Here is a 21579-nt window from a genome sequence, read left to right as displayed (position 1 = left end):
TGCGTGAGCTGCGCTATATACTACATGGGCTGTGCTATATACTATGTGGCTGTGTTATATACTATGTGGGCTGTGTTATATACTGAGTGAGCTGTGCTATATACTACATGGCTGTGTTATATACTACGTGGGCTGTGCTATATACTATGTGGGTTGTGCTATATACTGCGTGGGCTGTGTTATACACTGCGTGGGCTGTGTTATACACTGTTTGGGCTGTGTTATATACTATGTGGGCTGTGTTATACACTGTGTGGGCTGTGCTATATACTGCATGGGCTGTGTTATACACTGCGTGGCTGTGTTATATACTGCGTGAGCTGTGCTATATACTACGTGGCTGTGTTATATACTACGTGGGCTGTGCTATATACTACATAGCTGTGCAATATACATGGCTGGGCAATATACTACGTGGCTGTGCTATATACTACGTGGCTGTGTTATATACTACGTGGGCTGTGTTATACTATGTGGCCTGTGTTATATACTACCTGGGCTGTGTTATATACTACGTGGGCTGTGCTATATACTACATAGCTGTGCAATATACATGGCTGGGCAATATACTATGTGGCTGTGCTATATACTGCGTGGGCTGTGCTATATACTACGTGGGCTGTGTTATACTACGTGGACTGTGTTATATACTACGTGGGCTGTGTTATATACTATGTGAGCTGTGTTATACACTGCGTGGGCTGTGCTATGTACTACGTGGGCTGTGCTACATGCTATGTGAGCTGTGTTATACACTGTGAGGGCTGTGCTCTATACTTCGAGGGCTGTGCTATATACTACGTGGGCTGTGCAATAAACTACGTAGGCTGTGCTATAATCTACGTGGCTGTGTTATATGATACGTGGCTGTGCTACATGCTACGTGGCTGTGCTATATGCTGCATGGGCTGTGCTATATGCTATGTGGGCTGTGTTATATGCTACTTGGCTGTGGTATATTTCTCTGCTGTATATGTGCATCATGAATCGTGGTATGTGTTAAAGAGGGGGCCCACTGAGACTCTTTCGCCCGGGGGCCCTCAAAAACCTGGCTTCAGTGATTGGTCACGCCCGGCCGGCCGCGAACAATCAGCGACAAGTGCAGTCCGGTTGCGAATTGGCGCGGAATTTGAACCACGCTTCGCTAATTGGTGTATTTAGAGCATGGTGCTTGGACTTGATGCTAAATAAATAAAAATGTTTTGAACATTTTCTTTCTACTTTTTTCTTCATTTGCATATCAATGACATGTATAGCCATCATGTGATTTTCATAATTCTATGACAAATGCCACAAACTATTTTGCCTACAATATGCAAAACAGCACGGAGACAAGCCTCAAAACCTCTGGAACAAGGTAATTTGGAGTGATGAGACCAAAATTGAACTTTTTGGCCACAACCATAAACATTACATTTGGAGAGAGGTCAACAAGGCCTATGATGAAAGGAACACCATTCCTACTGTACTGTACTATATTTTATCTCTTTCCTATTTTATACAGTTCAACTACCTTTTCCCGTAGATTTGTTGACAATTCTTTTCCTTTCCCCATGACTCACAATCCAGAAATGTCAGTGGCTGGATGAAAGAGTCTGTCTGCATCCCAGAAACTCACTCAGCTTTTATGCGCACCAAATAAATATAGATGTTTATTATTATTGGTGCGTTCGCAGACCAGGGTCCACCATGCAGGAGGAACCTGCGGCTAGTAAATGGTGGCACTATTTGGTGGTATAGGCTAGCTCTGTTACTTCACAGAGTAGCCGTGAAAGGAAAGAACTGCGCCCTGTTAGACTCACAGGAGCACAAGCTAACTGCCGAACTGATAGCAGTCAGTGGTCATGCAAACACACAATTTCCTCACCGGAGGTGCCGGTATTCTAGGGGCTTATTTCAGCCGGGTCCCTGAATACAATCACACATAACCACACTGGCGCAAAGCACATAGCTTGGATTGATACTAGCGCATGGCCGTGCCGTCATGCAAACCTTTTATAGCTGCAGCAAGTACAGGACCCTCCCAGAAGGACCAATGGGAGCCTGCCACAGAAGTTGAGCACCTTCAGGACCTTCCTAGAGGACCAGTGGGATTAGCTGCAGTATCTAAGCATGTGACCCTTGATGTCCAACGAGCGATTTTACCCTGGGCATGCTCAGAAGGGGAAAAACAGGACTTAGTCCTAAAAACATCTGCTCACCGCTGCCCAGTACTGGCTACAATGGCAGAAGCTGGAAAGGCAGCAGTAACCCTTTGCACAGAGTCAGACTGAGCGAGACGCTGCGACCGACGTCTCCACTGAGCAGACTCCACTGCGGCAGGAGAAGAATGGGAGACCGCAGCGGAGGTGGCCCGAGATACCCCCTGTGCAGAGGCGGGAACTCGACCCCTAACAACAGGTGAGGATGTTACCTTTAGTAGCCATTCAAACCCATTTGTGTCAACTTCTGTGCATGTTGTCAGGCCAAAATCACCAGGGTATGTGAACTTTTGATCAAGTTCATTTGGATGTGTTCTCATTATGATTTAAAAAGAGAAAACACAGTAGTTGGACAATAAATGGCTTCACCCAACCATTAACCGTGAGCGGAGAAAAAGTTTTAGTGTTATCATTCATATTCTCTGAAAAAAGGCCAAGAAAGTAAAAATTCTGCTGGGTATGTAAACTTTTGGGCAAAACTGTATATACATTCCTCAATATTGAAATAGCAATATCAGGAATGTAAAGTTGGGAAACCATGGAAATCGCAAAGTTGATATTATTGCTATGAAAATGATGAACAAAAAGTTAAAATGTGTTAATATATACACTCCCTAGATTACTCTTAAATGCTATAATTTTAAAATCTGTGATTCAGTGGAAAAAATTGCAGGTATAGGCCTCTATTTCTGCTCTATTATCATCACGTATTATTATTATTATTATTATTATTATTATTATATAATGGGTTTGTATTAGCATATTTCTTTCCACCCACATTTCGTAATGCAACATTCAGCCATATAAATCCCTAATAAAATATTTCGGATAATGTAGAGATACTTTCTAATTCTCAAATTGTGGATGTGTTTCCTTGGCAAGCTAGTACTTCATATATCTAATTCTTATCTCTGACAGATGTTTTATCTGCTTCACATGTTCATAAGTCTCCAGGATTACTTTACGTTCCTTCACTTCATAATCTTGGCCTCTTTCATCACTTTACACCTTTTTATTCATCAGAGGCCATATGGTAAAACCAGTGTATAAAGACAAATTCCTCATGTATTCTCACTCATCATATTTCTGCTGTACATAAATATGTATTATTCAATAACCTAAGAGGCAAATGCCGCCATGAAGAATTTACCTGAGCACATGATACCTGTAAAAGCTATATTTCTGAGGAAACCCTTCCTGTCTGTATAGACATTGGTCTAGTCAAGTAGCCTCCTAACTAAGTACATACTTACCAAAATCTACAATTCAAATTTTTGGGTTCATAAGCCCCATCCCCAGGAATACCTCCAAAACACCAAGCAGCACAACCAAAGCAGTTACTTTTGGCATGGTTTACAAAGCCCTGCTCCTTGAGTTTGGTTCATCAGTAATGATGGCCAAAATGCTAGTCCTTCCTTAGAACATAGCACCTTTATGGAGGCCATGTTACAGCTGAATTAATTTGCTGGAGGGAATTGGTTGTTTTTAACATAGAATTTACTCCCTCTTCTCTATTACTAAATTAAACAATTTTGTATTTAAGCCAAGGCCATACATAGAATTTATGAGCCCCTATAAAAAAAAATTCTGAATTCTGACCACCCCACCAAGAGAAAGTCACAGCAGTTGCCAGGAGATGTCCACACTATTCGATTCGTCCCTAATTCTACTGTACATGTACAGGCAGTGGATGTCGGGAAGGTGTTATAAAGCAGAGATTGTTCAGAAATGTCAGAAATCTTGGCTGGCCAGTAAGTACAGCTTCTCTTAGCTTATTTGTCAGATAAATCTCCTGACATTTTTGGTCTGGCTATTTGCTTTTTTTTAAGTAACCGTTTTATATAACTATTGTCGTAAACCAAGACATAACCCTCACCTTAACCCTAGTCTAAAGGTACCGTCACACTAGACGATATCGCTAGCGATCCGTGACGTTGCAGCGTCCTCGCTAGCGATATCGTCCAGTGTGACAGGCAGCAGCGATCAGGCCCCTGCTGTGCTGTCGCTGGTCGGGGAAGAAAGTCCAGAACTTTATTTCGTCGCTGGACTCCCCGCAGACATCGCTGAATCGGTGTGTGTGACACCGATTCAGCGATGTCTTCACTGGTAACCAGGGTAAACATCGGGTAACTAAGCGCAGGGCCGCGCTTAGTAACCCGATGTTTACCCTGGTTACCATCGTAAAAAAACAAACAGTACATACTTACATTCAGCTGTCTGTCCCTTGCCGTCTATTTCCTGCACTGACTGCTGGCCGCAAAGTGAAAGTGAAAGCACAGCACAGCGGTGAGTCACACAGCGGTGACTCACCGCTGTGGCTGTGCTCTGCTTTCACTTTGCGGCCAGCAGTCAGTGCAGCAAACAGACGGCAAGGGACAGACAGCTGAATGTAAGTATGTACTGTTTGTTTTTTTACGATGGTAACCAGGGTAAACATCGGGTTACTAAGCGCGGCCCTGCGCTTAGTTACCCGATGTTTACCCTGGTTACCGGGGACCTCGGGATCGTTGGTCGCTGGAGAGCGGTCTGTGTGACAGCTCTCCAGCGACCAAACAGCGACGCTGCAGCGATCCGGATCGTTGTCGGTATCGCTGCAGCGTCGCTAAGTGTGACGGTACCTTTAGCCCTAACACTATCTTTAACCCTATAGGTAACCTAGTTTTAACAATAACTACTGTATGATAGACCTGAGACAGGGACAAGGGGGCATCCTCTACGTCTGGAGGAAAGAAGGTTTAGGCATAATAACAGATGCGGATTCTTTACTGTAAGAGCAGTGAGACTATGGAACTCTCTGCCGTATGATGTTGTAATGAGTGATTCACTACTTACATTTAAGAGGGGACTGGATGCCTTTCTGGAAAAGTATAATGCTACAGGGTATATATATACTAGATTCCTTGATAGGGCGTTGATCCAGGGAACTAGTCTGATTGCCGGATGTGGAGTCGGGAAGGAATTTTTTTCCCCAAAGTGGAGCTTACTATTTGCCACATGGGTTTTTTTTTTGCCTTCCTCTGGATCAACATGTTAGGGCATGTTAGGTTAGGCTATGGGTTGAACTAGATGGACTTAAAGTCTTCCTTCAACCTTAATGACTATGTATATTTAGATAAAGACTGTAAAATATATACATTTTTGTAATGTGTGAGTTTTTCTACAGGTTAGATTTTTTTTTTACATTCTGCACTGCTCTCTCAGCAGGTCTCTGCCTCCTCTGACAAAATCTAAAGTAATAGGAGAAGTAGGGAGCTGTGAGAGAGCACTTATCTTGATCTGTGTACCCTTTGGTAGACTTAAGGCCCCTTCACATTAAGCGACGCTGCAGCGATACCGACAACGATCCGGATTGCTGCAGCGTCGCTGTTTGGTCGCTGGAGAGCTGTCACACAGACAGCTCTCCAGCGACCAACGATCCCGAAGTCCCCGGGTAACCAGGGTAAACATCGGGTTACTAAGCGCAGGGCCGCGCTTAGTAACCCGATGTTTACCCTGGTTACCAGCGTAAAAGTAAAAAAAAACAAACACTACATACTTACCTACCGCTGTCTGTCCCCGGCGCTCTGCTTCTCTGGTCTGGCTGTGAGCACAGCGGCCGGAGAGCAGAGCGGTGACGTCACCGCTCTGCTTTCCGGCTGACCGACGCTCACAGCCAGACCAGAGAAGCAGAGCGCCGGGGACAGACAGCGGTAGGTAAGTATGTAGTGTTTGTTTTTTTTTACTTTTACGCTGGTAACCAGGGTAAACATCGGGTTACTAAGCGCGGCCCTGCGCTTAGTAACCCGATGTTTACCCTGGTTACCAGTGAAGACATCGCTGGATCGGTGTCACACACGCCGATCCAGCGATGTCCACGGGAGATCCAGCGACAAAATAAAGTTCTGGACTTTGTTCAGCGACCAACGATCTCCCAGCAGGGGCCTGATCGTTGGTCGATGTCACACATAACGATTTCCTTAACGATATCGTTGCTACGTCACAAAAAGCAACAATATCGTTAACGATATTGTTATGTGTGAAGGTACCTTTATCCCAGCGATGAGAGCTACGGCAAGCCTATCACAGCATCTCCCCATGTCACAATGGGAAAGAAAAAGTGGGGCATGGAAATTTCAGTGTAGTTTACAGCACAATCTTATTCTAGATTGCACCTCTCACTTCCTGTTTATTTCGAATTTCTTTGAAAGGGGGGGACAGTGAGGCTAGTGCTGATCGGGTGCAGGGCTCATGTGATATAACAACCTCATGTGAGCCCCAGGAGAGAGCATGCGACACAGCAGGAATGTTGCCAGCACCAGAGGTGAGTATAAGCTTTTTGATTTTAACATGGGGAATGAAAAAGGGTTCTCCTAGTACTGGACAACTCATTTGCTGCATACACAGCCCATTTAATAACACAGAGCACTCTCAAACGTTTCATGTTTTTTTATTTAAAAAAAACATCCAAAAATTATCCTTAGTTATTTGTGATCAGGCAGACTGTTCCGGGCGGGATGTTCCTACACTGGGGTCTGTACCTATTACGTTTACTACTCTATATTTATTGTCTCTGTGATGGTGAGCTTACTCTAACAAGGGCACAGTACAGGGAATTTCATTATTAAATTGTTTTGCACTCTGCAGCACTTGTTACCTGGACATGAGAGAGAGAGACAGTCTGCGAGGTGTTTTGGGAGAGGGAACACTCCCACGGAGCTCCATGGAGGAGCGGAGAACATTGCCAGGTGTCTGCAGGTTGAAACCTGCAGAGAAAAGGACTCTGTTATACTCTGTTTTGTTTTCCGTTAAGCCAGAAAAGCTCTTTTTTTGTGTTTTCTGAACCCTGCCTTGGTGTATGCTGACTTCAATAAACCAGCAAGTGCTTCACCACCAAAGTGTTCCTGTGTCTATCTGAGCAAGCGTGGTGCACCCCTACTTTATGCTTTTTAACCATCTTTTGCGTAATCAATTTCTAATAAATTAATTTTTAATCTGTTTGTTGTACATTATTTTATAATAAATAATATATTTAATATATTCAGTTGTATGCAATAGTTGTTTCATTCATGGTATTTGGATATACAACCATTTCTTTCATGCATATCTATAATGAAACAAGTGTGCAAAATCAGACATGCACAGTTAAATGTGACTTTCAGAATTGATGCCTCCAATAAGTGACTTTTGTGCTCCAGTCATCTTCATCTGTAAAATGGCTTTTTGCATATTTAAATTCTCAGAGAAACATTGCATGACTTATAAGTCTCCTTATGCTAATTTCGAACTCTACACAAGGAGAAACATTACTCTTTCGACCTCCTGTCAAGGCCTATAACCCGGCTAAACCAGTACTCCTACTTTGCACTGAGGAGTTGCAAACACACCAAAACAAGTGTCTGCAAATGCAGTTTTTGGTTTGGCTTCTCTTATCATAAGTCATGTGACTAGGCCCTTTAAAAGGTCAATATTGACTTTTGGAGGATTGCTGCCTCCAATAGCAGAAACTAGTTCTGTTCTTCCTCTGCGAAGATGCTATTTGCATACATTCTTCCATTTTTTTTCAATAAAATTCAACCCACTTTTCTCAAAAATGATAAAATAAGAAATACTAGGCAGCCACACAACGAAAAAGCCAGCGTCTTCAACAGGGCATTGAATTGGTATGGAGTGTTTGCATATAGATGTACAATTTGACTAGTAAAACAGATATTCAGAAATACAAAATATTTATGACACACACACTTTCTGAGGTAGACAGATGCATTTAAATCTAACATTTCTCTTTCTTTCGGTATCTTTCCCTCATCACTCAATAACGCCGCCATAATCCCTTTACTAAAAGAAAAAAAACATCATAGATCAGAACTGTACTGCTTAATACAGACCTGTCTCTAATCTTTCTTTTATCTCTAAACTCCTGGAACCCTGGGTCCACTTCTGTCTGATCTCTGCCATCTCTCAGATCACTCTATTCTTGTCCCTTTACAGCGGTTTCCGCTCTTTACACTCTACTGAAATGGCCCTTACTAAATTCTCTAACAATCTATTAACAGCTAAATTTAATGGTCACTGCTCCCTACTGATTCTCCTCAAAGAAACTGTTCTCTCTTGGTTTTCCTTCTACCTCTCTTATGGCTCCTTCACAGATATCTTTTGCAGGCTTTTATTACTTTAATCTTCCCCTTACCATCGGGGGTTCAACAAGGCTCTGTCCTAACCCTCCTCCTCTTCTCTCTATACACTGCCAAAATTGGACAAACCAGCAGCAGATTTAGCTTCCAGTATCTCTATTCTGATGACACCAAACTATACACCTCTTCTCCTGACATCACACCCACCTTAATACAAAATGCAAGGGACTGTCTCTAACATCATGTCTTCCCTGTATCTGAATCTCTCCAAAACTGAACTTTTTGTGTTTCCTTCCTGTGTTAAGTTACCTATACCTGATATTGCAATTACCTTGGGTGGTTCATCAATAACTATGGACCAGCCTGCTCGCAGTCTTAGGGTCAAATTTGGCACAGAACTTTTGTTTACTCCTTATAGCCAATCACTCATTCTCTCATATTATCTCCATTTTAAAAAACATCTCTAGAAACCGATCTTTTTTCACCTTTGCAACTGAAAAAACTCTTAAGGTACCGTCACATTAAGCGACGCTGCAGCGATATAGACAACGATGCCGATCGCTGCAGCGTCGCTGTTTAGGTCGCTAGGAGACGTCAAACACGGCAACAGCAGAATGTCACCTGACCAGCGATGTCACAACAGGATCCTGATCGCTGCTGCGTGTCAAACACAACGAGATCGCTATCCAGGACGCTGCAACGTCACGTAACGATCGTTGTCGTTCTCGTTGGTAAGTTGCTTAATAATAATCTTTATTTTTATATAGCGCTAACATATTCCGCAGCGCTTTACAGTTTTGCACACATTATCATCACTGTCCCCGATGGGGCTCACAATCTAGAATCCCTATCAGTATGTCTTTGGAGTGTGGGAGGAAACCAGAGTGCCCGGAGGAAACCCACGCAAACACGGAGAGAACATACAAACTCTTTGCAGATGTTGTCCTGGGTGGGATTAGAACCCAGGACCACAGCACTGCAAGGCTGTTGTGCTAACCACTGCACCACCGTGCTGCCCCTTAATGTGACGGTACCTTTACTGTCGCTCTTATTCACTCTCGTCTGGACTACTGCAACTCTCTTATGATCAGCCTCCCTCTAAACAAACTTTCTCCTCTCCAATCCATCCTGAACGCAGCAGCCAGGGTCATATTTCTCTCCAGCTGTTACATCGATGCCTCCATCATGTGCCAGTCATTGCACTGGTTGCCCATTCACTACAGAATATAATACAAATTTATTTATCTCAACCACAAAGCTTTTCACAGTTCTGCACCACTTTATATCTCTATATATCTTCCCTCATCTCCTTCTACCACCCTACATGTGCTTTTTGTTCCACAAATGATCTATGACAATCCTCCTCCAAAATATGAATCTTGCACCTCCATCTCCAAGACTTAACTCATGCTGCGCCAGTTTTCTGGAATGCACTACCACAGAAGATCCGACTAATTCCTAGCCCTCACATTTTTAAGCTTTAAGAAAAAACATATTTTTAGACAGGCCTATCAGCTCACTTCACTAGTCTATATTTTCCCAGTCCCCACTTTCTAAATTTTCCTCAGAATCTGGTCCCTCCTATTCATCTGTCTCCACATCCTCCATGCACCTAACAGCACTTGGTAACTGTACTTTGACAGATAGTGGCTGGTGACCGGATCATGCAGTTTATTTGAAATGCTCCATTTATTATAATTATGGCTGGACCACACATGACAAGAAGTTTTTACCTTTTGTGCCCCCCCATATCCTTATAGAATGTAAGCTTGTGAGCAGGGCCATCACGTCTTCTGTAACTGGTGAACTATGTGTTACTTTGTAATGTTTTTATTGTCTGTACATGTCCCCACTTAATCGTAACGTGAAGCATAATTTGTTAGCTCTATATAAATTAAAATTATTATTATTATGTCAGCTTTCTGTGACTAATGCAACCTTCTGCAATGTGTAAATAACTGTCTGCCATTTCTGTGGTGATTCACACTAGTTGAATCACAATTTGTTCAAATTCACCTAGGCCCTGCGACTTTCACCAAATTCAACTCAACTTCAATTCACATTGAATTAATGTGATCATCTATATTCAGGATCTGTGTGATATGGATAAAAAATACACTTGTGTGTATCAGGGCTAAAGCTGTCTATACACATAGTATAATGGTTGATCAGAAAGAAGCCAATCAATTTTCCATAGGATCATTTATATGAACAATCCATCAGACACATCACAGACTAATTGTCATTCTGGGTGAAGGATAAGTAAGTGTACAACAACGGGAATAGGGAGGGTGAGCCCAAACACTAGGGAGAAGGGGAGTGGAGACCCCTAGACAGATCTAAAATCACCCTGTCTGCCCTAAACTTCCCTATATAGGTTCTGCATCTATTGCCGAGCAGGAACTTAATCCCTGCTGACCTTAGCAAAAGGCCCTATGTAGCGAGGGGATGGGGTTTGGGGTAGTCAATCCCCACTAAAACTAAAGACAGAGAGTTAAGACTGATGGGGAAAACACTTAGCTTGAGAAGACAACTGAGAAGTCCCACCAGCAATCCTCCAAGGGTCCTCAGGGAAAGACACTAGACGACTGCTAGAACCTCCTAGATGACTAAGGCAAATATGAGATAATACCTGCACCATGCTGCAGCAACTTAACGTATTTAAACCTTCAGCACAGGTGTGTGATTAGCAGCAGAAGGTGGAGGTAACTATCCAGTCCTGAAGGGAAAATTACATCGCTCCATAACAGAGATACAAAAATCAAGAAGGTGCTTGAGCTAAACGCAAAGACCTTCTACAGCCGGATCCAGGATGACTGTCTGTCACACCTGACATGCAAGTGACACTAATCTGGCAGATTAAGCACATTGCAAATGCAAATGGCCAATGACCAGAAAAAATGTAGCCAAAAAAAATTTGTTAGCCATGACAAAAATTTTTTTAAATAAGGTCAACTGAAATTACCAAATTTTAAAGTGTATGGCCAGATTCAGCATTGTAGTGAATAAAGTTAATCCGAGAATAAATGTTAACGGTTGGGTCAGTGACAACATCTCAGTGGCTGGACAAATGTGGCTGAGACTCTTAACAGATGGAACTGTGTACGCAGTGTATGAACATGGCAGATACTTTGAATTCTTGATCCAAGCATACACAGATAAGCTGAAGGTACTTTATTAGCTGTCGTAGTATAATATGGTCAGTGCTGTGATCTGCATGTCAGCTGCAGCAGATTATCCTCACAGTCATATAACCCCAATCACATTTTATTCAGGTTAGATTACACCTCAGTGATCTGGGAAAAGGAAATGCCTTCAGTATGGGCTAATATTAAATTCTCAGTACACAACAGACAACAGATGTAATGTGATGGATGGGAAAGTCTTTTTTATATTTAGAAATAGCCTTATGCACTTGTTTTGACCCCTTGAAATTTACAAGCATTCATTTTCTAGAAAAAAGATAGACAGAAATATTCCTTTTTAAAGTATAATTTAATTTACTACCTACAGAGCCTAAAGATTAAAATAGTTAAATATTACAAAAAAAAATCAAACACAACTGGCACGAAGATGTAGCGACAGAGGGTGCAGTGGAAATCGTAACACCCAGTTCTGGTTCTTGGGGGCCCAAAAAAGCCTTTGCGTCAATTAATAAGAACTAGTATTCTATGTATCAGCATGAGAAATAAACACGAGTCGGCACTGCTCAATATTATTACATTGGAGCTTGTGAAATCACATGACATATCGGATAGCACCAGTCCGAGTTATACGCCTGCTGCTCGCCAGTGTGAGCGGACCAGTGTATCATTTAAAGTGATTCTGATTAACGCTATATAAACAGCTAAACTTTTATTAGGATTTTCCTGACATATTATTAGTTGCATTTTACAGCAAAAGCTGTGGTCTGTAAACAGCTTAAAACACAGCAAAGGGATCTCAATGCTGAAAGTTATTATTCAGGATAAGGGAACAAAAACTTTCCAAGGCATTAGTTATAACAATGAACATGTTGAAGTGGCTTACATTTGGTACAGTGACATTTCCTAGAACTCGATCTCAAAAACTGATGTAAAGACAAGAAAATTGGTAGGGAAGGCTGCCAAATTATCTACAGCAACATTATAGGAGCTGCAGGAAATTCGGGAATAGTACTGGTTGTCAACTGCATGTGAAAACAATCTCCCATGTTCTTCATATGTCTGGCCTGTGGGGTAAGATGGCAAGATGGAAGTGTTTTGAGAAAAAGAAAAACATCCAAGCCAGGCTATGTGCTGCCAAAACCTACATTAGATTGTTAAAAGCATGTGTAAACATTTATTATGTTCTGATGAGACAAAAGTTGAACTTTTTGGCTGTAGTTCCAAAAGGTATGTTTGGCGCAAAGCCAACGCTGTGCACCACCAAAAGAACACTATACCCACAGAGAGCATGGTGGAGGCAGCAATATGCTTTGGAGTGTTTTTTTTTTTTTGGCAGCTAGAACTGGAGCTTTAGTCAAAGTGGTAGGAATTATGAACAGTTTCAAACATCAGACAAATTTGCACCAAATTTTGCATCAGGACTCTGTTAACAAGAAGAAGATATAAAGGAATTTCACCATCTAGCATGATAATGGCCCTATGCATACCTCCAAACATACAAAAGAAGAAGATCAGAGTTTTGGATTGGCCCAGCCGGCGCCCAGAACTGAACCCAATTGTTTGGGGCTAAAAATCATTTTTGCAATTGGGTTTCAATAAAAATGTTGCAACATTCACTTTCTATTGCCTCTGTCTATTGATGAGTGCAGAAGTTAATGGATAGCCTGCAAGTCAGTCCGCTATGAAAGTCTGGCGTGGAGTCTGTAAGTTATCTGTCTTTTTCTGAGATCTTCTCAACTGATTTATGACTACAGAGCTCATCAAAGTTAAATGTGAAGGGGAAAAATCTGCAAAAGCAAAATGGTGCAACATTTTTAATGAAACCCCATTGCAAAAATAATTTTTAGCCTTAAATACATGTATAAAAGTAAAAAGAAAATTGTCCCCAAAGGTTAACAACCCCTTTATTTCTAATGGAAACTGCTTGTTGACACTTTCATCATCTTTTCTGAAATAAAATGCACTTTTAATGTGAAGGATTTAGAAATAATAACCCTCGTATTCAAGGACAATAAACAAAGCCTCCTGAAGAACCGTGCATGGGACTATTTCCTCTGGGATATAATATATTGTCTGGTGCATTCAAGCCAATTAATTATTCAATGTTCCATATAAGTATAATTAACGGATTTTTTTAAGTTTATACGAACAGCAGGAACATTTTATGGCATGCATCATAACAAATAAAGACATAGCTGAAAATACATAGTTGTAAATATTAACCAGTGGTGGACAATGTCAAAAGTGTAGTCTGTATTTACAGTGCTCCATCAAACTAGAAATATCCTCCCTGTAATAAGGTAATACCTTGTAATAGCCAAGCTATGTCTGGTCTGTCCCTATGTTTTACACTATATAAAGTTGTGCTCAAAAGTTTTCATACAGCGGCAGAATTTTTGCTTTCTTAACTCATTGCGTCACTCAGGGGAGATCTCAAGCGCTCAGTTTATGCTAGACAGCCCAGGAATTTACAGGAACTGGAGGCTTTTTGCCAAGAAGAGTGGGCAGCTTTACCATCTGAGAAAATAAAGAACCTCATCCACAACTACCACAAAAGACTTCAAGCTGTCATTGATGTTAGAGGGGGCAATACACGGTATTAAAAAATGGGGTATGTAAACTTTTGATCAGGGTCATTTGGATGTTTTGGGTTGTCATTATGATTTAAAAAGAAAAACCACAGTAAATTGACAATAAATGGCTTCACCCAACCATTAACCATGAGTGGAAAAAAGGTTTTGGTGCTATCATTCATATTCTTTGATAAAAAGGCCAAGAAAGCAAAAATTCCGCAGGGGTATCTAAACTTTTGAGCACAACTGTAGATAACATTAGTATTAAGAAAAAATACATCTTCCTGCTCAATACGCAAAGCTGTCTGCTATAGGGAATATAGTCTTCATGGACCTCTTTTAAATCGCAGGTTTAGTCATTTTAGCCACATCCATTCTTGACACCCATAATATCATGCATATAACATGGAATTTCCATAGAGAAATACATCAGTAGAACGGCTTTATAAGAATGAAATAAGGTTTCCAAAGGATGCAAAGACGAAAATGGTATTGTTAAATTGGCACAATTCGTAAGCAACTTCTCTTAAAAGAAATTTGTCACCAGATTTTCGGTACCTACTTTGAGAGCAGCATGATATAGGGGCAGAGATCATGATTCCAGAGATGTGTCACTTACTGGGCTACTGTTTTTATCAGCAGTAAACAATCACTAGAGGAATAGTAAACCTGCTGCCATTAAGGCCAACCACACCCTCACCAATGACTGGCAGCTTTCTGCCTATGCACAGTACACACAAAAAACTGCCAATCAGTTGGGTAGGCATGCTTATGTAAGGAGATGAACATACTGCCCTTGTTCCTCCTTGAAAAAAACAAGTTTATGTGGTGTAGTGTGAAATATGATGTATAAAAGTGTTAATAACGTACAATGTGAATTCTAATATGTGCTGTTAGTGAAAGAATGTGTTGTGCCAGACAGTAGGCCAAGATTAAAGTTATGATTTGCCTTATAATAGCGAATGGACCTAAGGTCCATTGTGAGCAGTGCTGCATTCTGGGGTGTGTCCCTAAAGTGAGAGGAGACTAAAAGGAAGGGATAGCAAGATCCGGAGCAGAAGTGACAAAGAGACAGAGTGATCGTTCAGAGACGTGTTCTGGGAGCGGTAAACTAGAGTTTACAACTCGCAAGGTAACGGGTCTAGACAGGACTGAGTATATGACTTTATCTGCAGCAGATAAAACTATGAATTTATCAAACCTGCAGCAAGCAGTGCAGAAAATGATACAATGCTGAAATCAGCTTCCCTAGGGTGAAGGATCACTTTAAATGGATTCTGTTACCAGGTTTTTGCTTCCCTTTCTGAGATCTGTATGACGCAGGAATCATGCTGCTTTCAGACGAGGTAGCAAAAACCCAGTAATGAAAAGTGAAGACCTTCGCGGAGACCGAAAATCGAGTCCTTCAGCAACTGAGATGGCCACCACTGTGACATGGAGAGCACTGGGTAAATCTAATCCACAGTCCCTTTGCTTTTTATTGTGCTGTGGAGGCATGATTCAGGCTTACTACTGCTTCCAGTGTGTCACCGCAGCAGCCATCTTGGATACAGGAAGACCAGAGTGCCAAAGGAAAAGGCAAAACAAAGGGCATCAGGTTGGCATCATTATATTTCAGCGCAAGAGAGGACGGTTGCTTTAACTGTTTCTGTTTTTCTAAAAAGCTTTGATTAGTAAATCTCTCAACCAGGCTTCTGGAGTTGGTAAGCCAAAGTTCCGACTTTGACTCCTTTATTTTTCCAAACTCCAACTCCTTTATAAATGGCCATAAACTAGTAATAACAAAGAGAGTATAACGAATGTACTAGTTATCCCTTTTACCTACACAGCTTTTAGAAACCATTCTCACAGTCATTGAAGCACAGAGCTGTGTGAACATGCTGTAACTGAGGGGTTAGTCTCATTAATACTACTGCGTTAGCTATCCTCAGCTAATGAAAAAATGGAAAGATTGAAGCTTGGAGGCAAGTTCTGTGCAGCCAATTTTTCCTTGGTTCATTGTGAAAGTTGATCTATATAATAAATATATATATTTATAGACAACTGTAGTGTAAAGTTTACCAAGATCATGAAGGATGAACTTTCTCTGAACTTTTCTCCTCTCCTAATCTGGATGCACATGTCACTTTTGTGCTGCGTAGATTTGTCACAAAACCTGAAGGGATTCCTGATGCTGGCAAAGTGACTGAGATTCCGGAAGTGTCATGCACACGTTTCAGATTTAGTGCACATGTAAATCTGCAGCATATTGATTCTTTCACCATTTATGCAGTGTTTTTTCAACCAGTCACTTCAAATAAATCAGTCAAAAACGCAATAAATGCAGGTCTAAAATTTATTGCAGATGTGATGCTTTTTTGTAGCATTTTTACATACGTTTTTAGACAGTAGTGAATGCTATAGAGATACGTAATAATAACCTATTTGGGCTCAGTGTCAATATAAGAGCTAAAAGAACCCTGGGCACATTTACATGGTAACTATTCTCCTGCATTGTTTATAGGTGTAGCAAACATATTACAATTAAGGATGGGAGGATTGATGGAAGTTCGGGTTCTGGTTCCTGACCTGAAACTTTTTAGAAAGTTTGGTTTGAGTACCAGAACAGTACCTGATCTTCTCTCACACTCTCCCTCTTGTCCAGAGCGCAGAATGACCAGGAACACCTGAAGAGTAGTGACATTACTGACGTCCCTGCTCTTCAGAGGAGCCGGGTCTTGCTGTGCTCCGCGAGACCTGGCGACTGTGAAGAACAGCAACATTACTGATGTCACTGCTGTTCAGAGCCGCTGGGTCTTCAGGATCTGACTGTTCTGATCAGTGGTCAGTCACATCAGTAATGTTACTGCTCTTCATAGTCGCCGATTCTAAGGGAGCGCAACATGAGCCGGGAGTAGCTACTGCTAAAGCCCATGGAGCGTCAGATTAAGGCTCCATAGACTTTGGACGATGGATTCGGAGGAACTTCGTGGGATTTGCTGGACTACTTCAGACCTGGGAGGGAACTTTTTTACCATAAATTGGTGAACTAGGACAGGGTCTTGTTTTTATTTCTCTCTTTATGTTTTTCAGGTTACCATTTGTGAAGTATGTCAAATTTGGTGAACTTCGTCAGACCTGCGTGGGAACTTTTTTTTTAAAATGAAATGGTGAACCAGGGAAAGTGTGGGGGAGTGTTTATTTAAATAAAGATTTTTTGCGTGTGCTTTTTCTTTTTAGTTACTGGGTTAGTAATGGGGGTGTCTGAGAGACACCTCTCCATTACTAACACCAGGGCTTGATGCTAGCTGTATTTTTGGACAACGTCAATTGGTTCAAGTGATGGTCTATAAAAAGGTGCCTCATTACTAATGTGCCACACAAGAAACATCTCATGGTGGGTAAAACCAGTGAACTGTCCCAAGACCTTCGCAACCTTATTGTTGCAAAACATACTGATGGCATTGGTTACAGAATAATTTTGGAACCACTTAAGGTTCCAATGAGCACTGTTAGGCCCGTAGTCCAGAGTGGCACGTATAAGAAGAAATGTTTGATGCCTTTTGCATGTTATATTTAGGAATCTTATGAAATGCTAGCGCTGCTTTTCTGAAATGTGCTATGAGTTGCATCAAACATGTACAAGTCAGATGAAACACTATCACATGGTGTCTATGACTAAGGGCGCAGTATCGCACCAGAAATGGGTAAGGTTTTTTTAACCCACTCCCCTGTTTTTAGCTGCACTTTATGTCTGAATAAAAGAATAATCATTTTCACCAACCTTGTTGGAGTGCCTGAGAATTCCTTTCTTTTTCTATCTGTTCACGGCTGAGTTCACCAGCAGGATCGGCACCCACCTGGTTTCATTATTCCCAGACTCAGCATACAGCTTTCAACGCTACGGTGAAGCTCCCTGACTCTTTCTTCTGCACATGGTGTATAATATCTGTGGCATCTCCAGAGCACTACCTCATCATGTAAAACTGTCCCCCGTCATACTAATTCTAAACATTTTTGAAGATGTGCTTCCTCAAGAGAAAAGCTCTAATCCTCTCTGACATTGTTATGCCTTAAAACAAAGCAGATGAGGTGAATCAATTACTTTACTCAGTTCAAATCTGTATAGATAAACCCTTATGTTACAAATGATTCTTTCCCTAATCCTGAATTGCTTATTTTACTTGCGTTCCCCATAAAATATTCAAAACATGTCATAAAAAGACAGGACAAGGACCTCCAAAAAGGGGGGAGAAAACACAGCATGAATTCATAAATAACCTAGTGGTGATATCAAAATAACTAAACCTATGATGAATTATAGAAATTAACCAGCTAGAGGACAGTATAATGTATGATAAAGAAGGTTCCAAGAAAGTGAAAAAAAGCTTAGCAGAGTTGTTATATATTAAAAGGTTATATTACCTATTATAGGAGAAGTCAGGAGTCAGTGTCCCCCTCACACCCAATGGGAGCCGTTTCGCTGCTCGCTTCTTCCAGGGGCCTGTCAGACAAAGGGGGACCCATTGAGGTTTAAATATGCCAGTATCCAATTAACACTCACCACATCATCGAGGGCATCACTCTCGAATTGACTTAGGCACTGTAGCCGAGGGGACTTCTGGAATCATACTATGTGAACCCCACTGGAACGCATATGTAAATGCTGTGTTTTCTCCCCCTTTTTGGAGGTCCTTGCCCTGTCTTTTTATGACATGTTTTCATGTTTGTAATTAATAAAATATTATGCTTTTATGTTATTTTTGGTTGGAATCTTTTCTGATCTAACGGCAACGTGCTGTAAAAGATTAAGTTGTTTTATGAATATTGAAGTGTCTAACATTATATTTATTGCTCAGGCATATGGGAGTAATATTGCACCATGGGTCTAAAAAATGGATGCATCGCAGTTACAAACCTCTCATTTTACATTACTAAAACCAAGTGTCATATCTGATAAAGTTAAGGGTAAGGTGATGACACAAATCAGATCAATATTTACATGGTCACCTTGACTGCATTGTTTAGCACATGCATATATACCAGTAGCCCCGCATCCGGTCATATGATGTCATCTATCCTTACATCTGGGAATTCAACTTTGACTTCACAATAAATGTGAAAATTCACTTCCTTGAACACAATAGTAGAACATATCAATACCACAGTGAAATAAACTGTGTATTCAAAGAAGTGTTTTAGACCAATATATAAAACTGAAAATCTTTATTATAAATAGTTAAAACACATAAATAAACACAAACATTAAGTACGGTGCCTTAAACAGACCAACAAATACAAATAAGGTCAGCTAGAGCAGGACACACTATAATTTGACCAGGGATGTGACTATATCAATAATGGACATGGTAAGCTATTCAAAGATGCACATAATTTAGTGCAATCCTTTAAATGCAATGGCAGAGCTCAGTTAGGAACCTAAGCCATGGATCAATCAGATCCCAATGCACTCCATAATTCACGCTATTGCTGTGAACACTACACATGTAATTGGTAACATATCCCACGCCCTGTACATATTACCTGGTCTGTATCTCTCCCAACGTGCTCGGCCAAATGGCACGCTGAACCTTACGGCCCCGATGCGCGTTTCGCATGTGCTTCTTCCTGGGGGTGAACCGGTGTGCGCCCTATCCTCTTCTGTAGTATGCGATCCCCTGCTCTTATAGGGGCAGTGTGAGCATATAGTGAAATGCCCTCAGCCTGTAACTGAGAGGCATTTAGTATAATTAGTACACCTGCAAGATGGCTCTCAGCCAATTGCTGGGAGTCAACATGTATAGAAAACTCTCTCCCTTAGGGAGTTGACAAGCCACGAGTTTGGTCATTAGGTAGTGTGGTGGTCTACCTATGCAGTTGTAAGATCCCCTGGTGCCAGTGTGGCCAGTATCCTGAACCCGGATCTCTGGTTCCAGTGTGGCCAGTGTCCTGAACCTGAATCCCAGGTCCACCCTGTTACTGAATCCCTGCCCCGCACTGTGTTATGCATTATGCACAGTACGGGGCTGGGATTCCTGGGCATGCGCACTGCGCTTGTCAGACGCTCCCCCAGGTTCCCCGCCTTTCAGCGTCGGTCTGTGCAGGAATCTGCCCAGGAATCCCAGCCCCGCACTGTGCATAATGCATAACACAGTGCGGGGATTCAGTAACAGGGTGGCCGCACTGCCCGCACAGGCGCAGTCAGGAACCCGGCATCTGAGCTGACTGCCAATTCTCAATGCGCCTGCCCCAGGCAGGCACGCACAGCGCAGGCGCCGGATTTAAGAAGAACAGCGTGCAGGGGGCGGCGACCATCGCCCCAGAAGAGATGAGTGACGGCAGTTGGGCGCTTCACAGAGGAGGCTTAAGACCTGCCTCCATGGACAAAAACAGGTATTTTTGAAAAGTTTCAAAGCGCTTTATTTTAGTAATACATGAACACAAAACTAAAAGAGCCAACTTGTTAGAATGCAACATTACTGCTGCACAAGGTGGCTCTTTTAGTTTATAACGGCTGGAGGGGGTGACAGTGGCCCTTTAACTACGCCCCTTCTTAGGCAGGCCCATTCCTGTGGCACAGTGGATCCACAAATCTACTTGCACCACCGTTGGGAGTAACATTATGTATGCACATCTCAATCATAAACTCTATGTGCATTTTTCCTAGTCAAAACTTGATACTATGAAGTCCAAAATCCAAAGTAATTTTGATCCTTAATTCCTATCTATTTGATGTCATAATCTAAACAATTTTTAATATACTTAAATTAAAAATTCCTTATCCTTCTCTAACTATTGTCTACCAACTTTCTCTCTTTTTTCTCTACCTCCTTTCTGATGATGTTGGTTTGAGAATGCTAGTGCATGCTGGGATGCTCAAACAACACGTCATTAGGGGGTAGAGTTTGAGGTCACTGCCCCCTCCCTAAAATGAAGTGTCATCAGTTATGCTTGTTTCAGAAGCTGGGCTAGTCCCTGTACGATGCACAGAGATAGTGCGCTCTCTATTGCCGGCTCATCTCAGTAGTGAACAGATCGCAGTGCAGAATATCCTATGTGCAGGGACCAGTGACATCAATTGCAGGGGTGGTCTCTGCACACTGGGTATTATTCAGGAAACATGCTCTCACCCTTGCTGGTTACTATTGATCTGAGCCAGCAGCAGAAACAATGCTGTCTTTATGCACATTGAACATCATTCAGGGACTAGCCCAGCTCCTGAAACAAGTGTCACTGATGATGCTTCATTTCACGGAGAAGGCAAGGGCTGCGGCAGTGACAGCAGCCTTTGTATCCTGATGACAATTTGATTGAGTATCCCAGCAATCTTCTAAAACAAGGTGTCATCAAAAAGGAAGTGGGAAAAAAAGGGGAAGAAAACTGTTAGATTAACGATGAAAATTAATTTGGATTTTGGACCACCCCTTTAATACATCATAAAAATACCTGAGGGAAAAAAAGACCTTCTTTACTTAGACAATAGTGGTTGTCACTGCTGAAAAAATAAAGGGCCAAATTTTGGAATGTTTTTGTTCTTTTGCTATGATGACTCCAATTTTTAAGTAAATTG

General features: G+C 41.7%; 1 protein-coding gene across 4 annotated transcripts in view; it reads right to left on the bottom strand.

The window, feature by feature from the left end:
- FILIP1 (filamin A interacting protein 1) overlaps positions 1–21579 on the bottom strand; it is a 214813-nt gene that overhangs the window by 140964 nt on the left and 52270 nt on the right. For 2 of the 4 annotated variants that reach the window (XM_069726538.1, XM_069726534.1), the window contains exon 2: positions 18435–18513. The exons of 1 other annotated variant lie outside the window; for it this stretch is intronic. The gene's annotated coding sequence lies outside the window, so the exon portion shown is untranslated. Of the gene's footprint in view, positions 1–17793; positions 17847–18434; positions 18514–21579 lie in introns of those variants that run through there. One more of the 4 variants, XM_069726537.1, reaches the window with a different exon arrangement.

Source organism: Ranitomeya imitator, chromosome 5, assembly GCF_032444005.1.
Source record: "Ranitomeya imitator isolate aRanImi1 chromosome 5, aRanImi1.pri, whole genome shotgun sequence".
NCBI classification, from domain to species: Eukaryota; Metazoa; Chordata; class Amphibia; order Anura; family Dendrobatidae; genus Ranitomeya; species Ranitomeya imitator.
The sequence above is the reverse complement of the archived record's forward strand: the minus strand, read 5'-3'. Positions and strand labels throughout refer to the sequence as shown.